Here is an 8,855-nt window from a genome sequence, read left to right on the forward strand (position 1 = left end):
TGTCATTGGCAACGGCAAAAGAGTGTAAACATCATTCGCACTTGTTCGAAGAAAGTCCATTGTTCGTCTCACGTAACGGTCAAACAGAAAGTTCGTTATTCGCAGCGTCCGTTATTCGAGGCGTACGTTATACGAGGCACCACTGTATATACATTTACAAGTATGTACTGTATTTACAGTATATGCATTCGTAAATTTAGATTACTTTTTTCTGTACTTAAAGCTTAAAATAGATCCTTATTAACCATATATTATTAAAAATGCATTAATAAATAAAATGCAGAACCGGAAATGGTAATTTATGGTTTAGCCTAGTGACAAGTAGATTCGGAGACAAGTAAATTCGACTTACGTCGCTTTCCTGGAACCAATTACCGACGTAAGGCGAGGTATACCTGTATTATAAATGTATAAACTTCCCCCGTGGGGGGAAAATTTTTCGAAAAATTTCTTCTTAGTGTACATTCTGTTGACGTACCCTATTAAAACTCAATCAAAAATGCAAAAAACCGCATCTAAAATAGTATAAATAGAAGCAGAGTTCTTTAAGGTAAGCCTTAATCCTAACCATCTCCCTTCAGTGGGGGGAATTTCGACACGTATATTACATAAAAACACGTGCGTATTCGAATGCAGCGTTGTGTCAAAATTTCAAAGGAATNAAATATATTTTAGTCACGATAATAGAAAACGTTAAGTTTATCGGGCAAGCAATTACGGAAATTATAGTTTTTCCATTTCCAATAATGTAAAACGATGTGATTGCGATTTCTTCTGAAACTAAAGCAAAGTCTACTACAATTTTGCTGAATATTTTTAACGAATTCGATGTTTAAAAAATAAATTAACCCAACAGATTTTTAGAAAATTAGCCTTACAGTTTAAAAGTATATATATCACACTATAATTTAACCACCGTACAACTGGATGCCGATTCGGTTGTAATTATACAATACGCCATCGTAATTGTAGTCTTTCTTAAATTAATTAATTGAATTTTGTCGATTGGTAGAAATATTATAATTTAAATCATATTTTTATAATATCATAATACTTTTTTACAAAGTTTCTTTCGAGATCCCGTTCCTCTTCAGTTGTTCTATATCAGAAAATCATTCTACAGTATAACTTTACAGTTTAAAGTTTGCACTTTGCAGCTTACTTATTAGACTTTAACTGTATGTTTGTATTTACATTTACATACTATAAGTATATAGGTATATAATTTTATGTATCCACTCTTAAAATTTTTTATTAGATTATATGCTTTGGCTTTACATATTTCAATTTACGGGTTACGTAGCCGACTGCACTTTTTAAAATATTAATTTTATAAAAGTTAAAAACTTTTTAAATTTACGAAACATAAAATATTCCTAAATTCATATTTTAATAAGAAAAGGTGGAAATTTCCGGCGAGAGACTTTTAAGAATGCCGCGAAATGAATTTCTAAAGAAACACGTTATAGAGATACGACGTTTTTAAGAATAAATAAATTAAAATAATTAAAAATTTAATGGTTAAATTAAATTATGCGATCGACCATTCTATTTAAAATTAGTTTTTAAACGAAATAATTCAACATATTTATATTTATATCATGAAGAGTTCATTCACTTATGTATACCGGTATTGAAACTGATAAGTGCTGTATATCGTACCAACAGGGGCGGACTAAGGCCTAGGAAACCTAGGCACGTGCCTAGGGCTCGTAATTTTTGGGGCCCCAAAAATTAGGTTTTTAATTTTTTAATTTTAAAAATAGGCCCGGAATTACAATGTTGCCTAGGGCCCGCTTTAGCCTTAGTCCGCCTCTGCGTACCAATTTCTCAATGTCGACTACTTTCGTACAGTAAGTAAACGAGATTTATAAGAGAATTATTATTTTGAAATTTAAGAATTTATATTTTTCTTATTAGAAGTCTTGTTTGTTTAAAGGCATCTTCTTTAAGAACCAAAAACTGATGCGATCGAATAGATAACGATTAGGAACTACACCATTTTATGAAGATCAATACAGTACATTGTTTTACTTATTCTCTTTGAAATTTCCAAAGAGATTTAAGAATTTTACAATCCGAAACGATCTGCTTTTAATAAAGCAACGATCTTATTGAAAATGACCTTTAGAAATCAAACAAAGAACTTCATTTAAAATTCGTAAACAAGAATGTAGTCCAATACAGAACAATAAAAATTGTGTTAATTAATTGAGAAATTTTTTAGTTTAAAATTTACATTAAAAATTTAATAATTTAATTGATTTAAATATTTAATGTAGAAGTTTTGTTTGTTAATCGAAATGACATTCTTACAGAAGAAATCTCGAAGTAATTCAAGAAGAATCTGGACTAAAAAATGTTTGTTAACATGAGTACAGAATAGATTCAGATACATAGACTTTGATTTGAATTAAATTAATAGGAAATAAAATTTCATCGATTAAAATACTTGCTTAAAAAACAGATAATATGAAAAAATGTATCGTTTCGTGATGATTTTCGTTTTGTAATCATATACAATCTATCATTGAAAAATGCATGTTCATTTATGATAACAAACAGTTTAACTAACTTTTATCAAATTATGTAATGTAATCTCCTAGATTGTTGATTTGCCTTTATCAGAAAAAATTTAAAATATCTTACATGTCACCAAAACAGAGATTTTAATTCTATTAATAGCATTATTCAAAAACCAGCAAATTCAAATACACCAAATCTGATAACGTTAATTCTATTATTTGAATTTTGCAAATAGAAAATTGTTATTGCTTCCCAACTTTTGACATTCTTCGAACTTTGTTAAAAATAGTTTGATTGATCTCTCGGATCTTCGTCGAATAATCGTGGCAACTAGTGTTACCACCCGTCCGGTTTTCACCCGGACAGTCCGGGAATTGGCTCACTGTCCGGATGAACTATTAATTTTGTCCAGGAATTTCGTAGAAATTGTGAAATTACGATAAAACAAAGTTCTTGCAAATATTTTTTGCAAATTTGCATTATTTTAACAACGAAACAACTCACACACACTCACTGAAACACATCTGCAATTCTGCCATGTTCGTTTGTTTACGCCGAGGAATGGTGCGCAACCTGTTTTTTTTTTTTTTTTTTGCACGTACAATCGTACACGTCTACCGGCTAAGTTATCTAGCACGTTATTCTTCGAATTGTAAAATGACATTGCTCATGAGTCAGGAACTTCTGTCTCTTGCAGAAAACAAATCCGAATAACGTTCATATTTGTGCCATTTGTTTTTTTATTTTAAGACTCTTTCCGACCTAAGGGCACTAAGAGGATACTAAGGGCACCATACTCATACGGACAGATGGATACGAACAGATACACGATGGAGTGGCAGGGTGGTGAGGACTGAGCCACATATATTTGGGACAGACAATCCATAAAGTTTTATAGAGATTGCTCTCCTGGATTTGATCCCGGATTCCAGAGCAATACGCCTCCGAATGACAGCTTGGTGAAGAATCGAGTTTGAATCCAGTTCGGGTTTTTCAAATTTTTTCGTGATAATTTAGATTGGAATTCCATTCCCTATCTTTCATTCGTACTAGCAGTAGGGGTGAAAAATTCTAAAAATTGACATTTTCATCCTTTCCTTCCGCCGACCCTTTCAGTTTTTCATACTATACAAAGCGTAACAAATTCCGTGCTAATATTTTAGGAATAGAATTTAGGATCAAAAATAAGCTTAAAATCCTCTATAAACATTTTTCAATTTCCGCTTCGTTTTCGAGCTCCGACCTGCCAAAAACTACATCGAAACCAATTTTAAATCTCCCAACAAAATGATATTACTGTTTGTTTTCCATTTCTGTGTACCAATACTTACAAACTGAAGTTTTATTTTAAAATTATGCTGAAAAGGTTTTGATATGAGTATTGAACTTCAATCTTTGACTCATTTAAACTACTCCGATCGCAGTTTGTTTTAATATGGGTATTGAGCTTCAGTTATTTTTATTTTTTAAAAAAAGAGTAGTCCGCATTCACGAAAGAAATTCTGAGCAATTTTTGTAAATTATTTTGATGAAATTTATTCAAAGTAAAGTTAAAATCAATCATTTCTAAGTGAACAAGGATGAACTTTAAAATTGCATTTTACTGTATATAGGTGTGAGTCCACGAGCGAGCATCAGATGGTGAACTCGTAATGCCATCTGTGGTTATTTAACAGAATTAAAACTGTCATTAATAATCTATAAAATTCATCCCCTGGAATTATTCCTGTGATAAAATGCTAAAGTTTATCACGTGTGAAAACAATTTTTCCACATGCGATAGTGTGAACAAAGATTCACAGTTAATACAAATGTAGTGAGTCTAAATTAACGGTCGGCAACCTTTCTCACTTCACGGACCACTAAAGTCACAATTTTGAATCCCATTATCATGAATTTTTTAAACGATACAAAATCTGTAGAACAATGATCGTAAAAGTTCAATTTTACTATATTAATATAAAACTCGCATGTTTAATTATAACAAATTAAAGCCTAAAGTTCATTGTTGCTTGTTTGAAACAAGTTTATGGATTCTTCGCGCTTTTCCACGAAAGACGACAATCGCGCTCACAATATTGTTTATTGTTCATTATTTATTGATAACAGTCACTTCGTTTTTTGGTTTTAGATTCGAATAAAACCCCAATGAGTGAAAAAAGCAACTAAGCATTTTCCATTTCTTTCGTAATACAGTAGTCCGCGTAATCTTCGATTGATCAATGTTCAAATTTCTCCACAGACCACCCAAATTTTCTCGCGGACCATCAATGGTCCTCGGACCACCGGCTGCCAACCGTTGGTCTAAATTGTTCGTGTTGGTGAAGTGCAGGAAACCATAAAAAAAAGACTGGATCTGAAGTGCGAGACACTTTTTTTTTTTTTAACTCTTTCTGCCCTGTGGACACTAACAGGGCATCTTTTAGCAAGTCCATTATGGATTCGGCCTGGCCCACAGTAGCCGCCGGGTGGTTGATGAACGTGACCCGACATATCCGGATGGACCACTCCCGAAAATTTCCTGGGGATTTATTCGACTTGTCCGGATTTGATTCCGGGTCCCTCAGGATTTAATTTTCGTTAAAATATTTTATAAAGATACAGATACAACATAGACTTAAAAATGTCTACATTAGACAGAAGAACTTACTATCACTTTTCAGTCGTATCTCGTGATTCTATTGCATTTCCCCTGTATGTTCGATTCCGGGTATCCCAGAGCGGTGGGCTGCCACCTTAACCACTCGGCCATCTGGCCTACTCATGCCGGTGATTTAATTAAGTGAGTGTTCTCGTCGTATTGTTTATTATTTTGCTGGAATTATTAGAAAATTATCGTTCGTTTCGAAGCAAAAATTCTACTTTACTAACGTTCGTTGATCTCTGTTTAAAGCAAAGGAATGCCAATTCGTCCCTCGGAAGATGTGTTTAATATTTGCGAAACAACCGAATTTATTTTTCGTAGATATATCGACATATGTGTTGGAAGTAAGTTAGGTAACTGTGAAATTTTTAAAGTTACAAAGGATATTTTATTTTCATATATTTCGGGGTGGTCTTTCCCGGATACGTCGGTCCCCGTCCCTTACCACCAGCCGCCCCAGTTTTGTAGGCCGGGTCGAACCCACGACGGATATAATTCAAAAGGCCCTTCTAGTGCCTGCGGGGCAGAAATTTTATTTAAAATGTTTTATATCCATTAATGAAACGTTTCCCAACCGGATATGTCGGGTCCGTCCTTCGCCACCCGGCCCAATCCATAATGCACTCGATAAAAAGGCATTCATAGTGTTTAAAGCAGGGCTATGGAGTCGCATAAAAATCTACTGACTCCAACTCCGACTTTGACTCCGACTCCGACCAGGGGCGGACTTGTTACCGAAAGAGACTCGGAAATTCTGATGTCATCACGTGACCTCAGAATAAAAGATTCAATAGAGTTCTAATAAAGATAGAACGTAGAAACTTTTTATTCCAAAGCTAAACGACTCCTCTAAGTAATATATAAATATGTATTCGATAACTTTTACTTTTCCGGCTGTTATATATAACAGAGGGAAAGTGTAGCGCTCGGTCAAAAAATGACCCTTTCCAAATTTTTACATTTATGGACTCAGGACACCTTGAAATTTCGAGATAAGTAAAAGATTCGAGGGTTTTTCTATATGTGTGGATGTTAGACTGTGTGGGGGGCATGATTTTATTCACTCTGAAGCCTAATAATTTCTGAGGTCAGAGTGGTTTAACACAGGAGTTAGTTATTTAAGTCAAAGTGGTTGAACTAAATCATGTCCCCATATAGGCCTACGTTCTAACATCTTAGGCGAGAACATCTTAACGGGTTTTACTGTACTATTATAAAATGACAAAAAAGCTTTCTTTGAGGGTAGAGACAAATTTTATTTTATTTTATTTTTTAAATTTTGAACGCTAATAACGAGTAAAATATTCATTAAGAGATATGACACATGACCACTTTTATGTCTTCACCCTGTCGCCCTTTAATTAAGAACCAAAATTTAATAGTATTAATGCCCCTTTATACGCAAGCCACATTGCCACATTTCGTTTCTTAATCCTCACCCTAAGGTTTCTATTCTAGTAGAAAAGTGTAAAGGACCAACATACATTCTGGAAAAACGTATGCATAGGCATTTAACACAACTAATTGAAAACTACTAATTTGTCACAAAGGACGCGTTTAGTTTGGTTAATGACCTGCATGATCTATGGTTAATGGACAATGAGATTGGGACAGTGATGGATTTCGAGAGTATGTTGCCATCANTAATATAAAAATAACTGAAAATTAAAGTAAAATTTGTTTATTTTTGATCGCATGTTCCCCTATTCCTATTTACTCTATGTTAAAATGATCTCGTTTAACGCTTTTTCGCTTAGCGCTTTGTTGTCCAGGAACACATCCCCGCGTTAAGCGGAGTCTTACTGTAGTTAAAAAAAAAATATATATATATTTTTTAACTACAGTAAGACTCCGCTTAACGCTTATATATATATACTGTATATATTGTTCTTCTCGGTTACGTTACGTAATTACGATTTCTCTAGAAGCGCTATGGTCAGTCTCAGCCAATGTGTTCCTGCAGCTAAAAGCTTGTGTAAACTGTTGAGACTAAATATCCAGATGGCACAACGCGCTGATTGGTCGGCTGAATGACGTCAACCTACTGAAAATGTTGATCAATTAGCTTAAACTATGTAAGAGTTTTGAGAGCGGGCAGACGTTATAATTATACATATTTCATCTAAAACTCGATAAAAGGCACTTATTTATAATTTCATTAGCTCTTGTATGTATTGACATTAATGTTAAAATTATTGCAAAATTTTCAATTAAACTAAATTACGTGACATCAAAGATTTCAATGTTGAGAGAGTTTTAAACATCAAGAAGTAACTTTTATCTGTTTTTCATTTCAATAAAGCATTTTTGTACATTTATTATAATAATAAAATAATTAAAAACAACAAATGTAAATTGCAAATTAAGTTTTTTTTTCATTCTTTATTAGACGATACAGTGTTTTTAACCTTACAGAAACTTGTATTTAATGTTTTATATACATTACAACAGAATATGCTAAGTGGAAATGCAAATTAGTTAACAATTTAATATAATTTTCACCTAAACATAATTCATAGTTTTTAATGCATAATTGTTAAAACATTTTAAATAATAAGTTATTTTTTCTACAAATTCTCTAATCCATTGGTTTGCCTCTCAAATCAAATCCTGTGGAAACTTAAATATAGACACTGAATATCACTTCGCTTTATATTTTCCTACGCAACACAAACAAAAATAGCTTATTATGAAAACATTACAGTACAAATGCAACATTACTTTTTCCTGGCACTTATATTGATTATATTATATTGATAATAATTTGATAATTGACTTATATTATATTGATAAACAATTTCCACGATGAAATGCATGGAAATTCTTATTTAAAACATATTCAAAGGAATTTAAATACTTACAATATTATTGATTGTTAAATAATTTATACAAGAATTCTATACTTTTAATTTGAAAAATGGTCATACAAATTTGATTAAACATATTTACAGATATAGGCCTATCTGTATGGAACTGGATGTATGAAATTTCTGAATTTGAAAAGTGTTGTTTCTTAACACAGATTTTGAACTGACATTCAAAAGCACAAAATATCTATCGATAGAAAGAACTGTCAATCCTAACTAAAGCATTAAAAAAAAAGTTTCTGATGAGAGTAATCTATGGAGAATAGGCCTATTCTTTATTCAAAATTGTTCAATAACTTTTACATTTAAACTTTATAATTTGTTAAGCAAGATTTGTGAAAATTTCTCTTTCAGTGGTATACAAAACTTAGCTAATTTTATTGTTACATCTAACTATATTAAATGCGTGTGACTAATTCAAAAAATAATCTGACTCGTCTTAATTATAAATTTCATCCTTTCTCGAACTTTTTATGAATAATATCTGTAACAAATTATAAATTTTCTGTTATTCATTATATGTGCACGTATATTTAAATTTAAAACACTAATCGCACTATTAAAATTATCTATTGTGTATGATTTGGTTCAGAGGTACATAAAGATCAAGTATGAAGTTAAAATTCGTTCAAAAAAATAAATAATCGTAGTAATTTATTAAGTAAAAGTAAACCATTTTAAAATTATTCCTATAAATTTAAGAAAACATGCGAGCTAAACTTTATACTGTATTTTCACTTTATACTCACTCAATATTACAACTAAAAAAATAATCTATTTCTGCGTGACTTCGTTCTGACGACCACAAAATATAATCG

Source organism: Centruroides sculpturatus, unplaced genomic scaffold (assembly GCF_000671375.1).
Source record: "Centruroides sculpturatus isolate CEXI.00-Female unplaced genomic scaffold, Cexi_2.0 scaffold1010, whole genome shotgun sequence".
Classification (NCBI taxonomy): Eukaryota; Metazoa; Arthropoda; class Arachnida; order Scorpiones; family Buthidae; genus Centruroides; species Centruroides sculpturatus.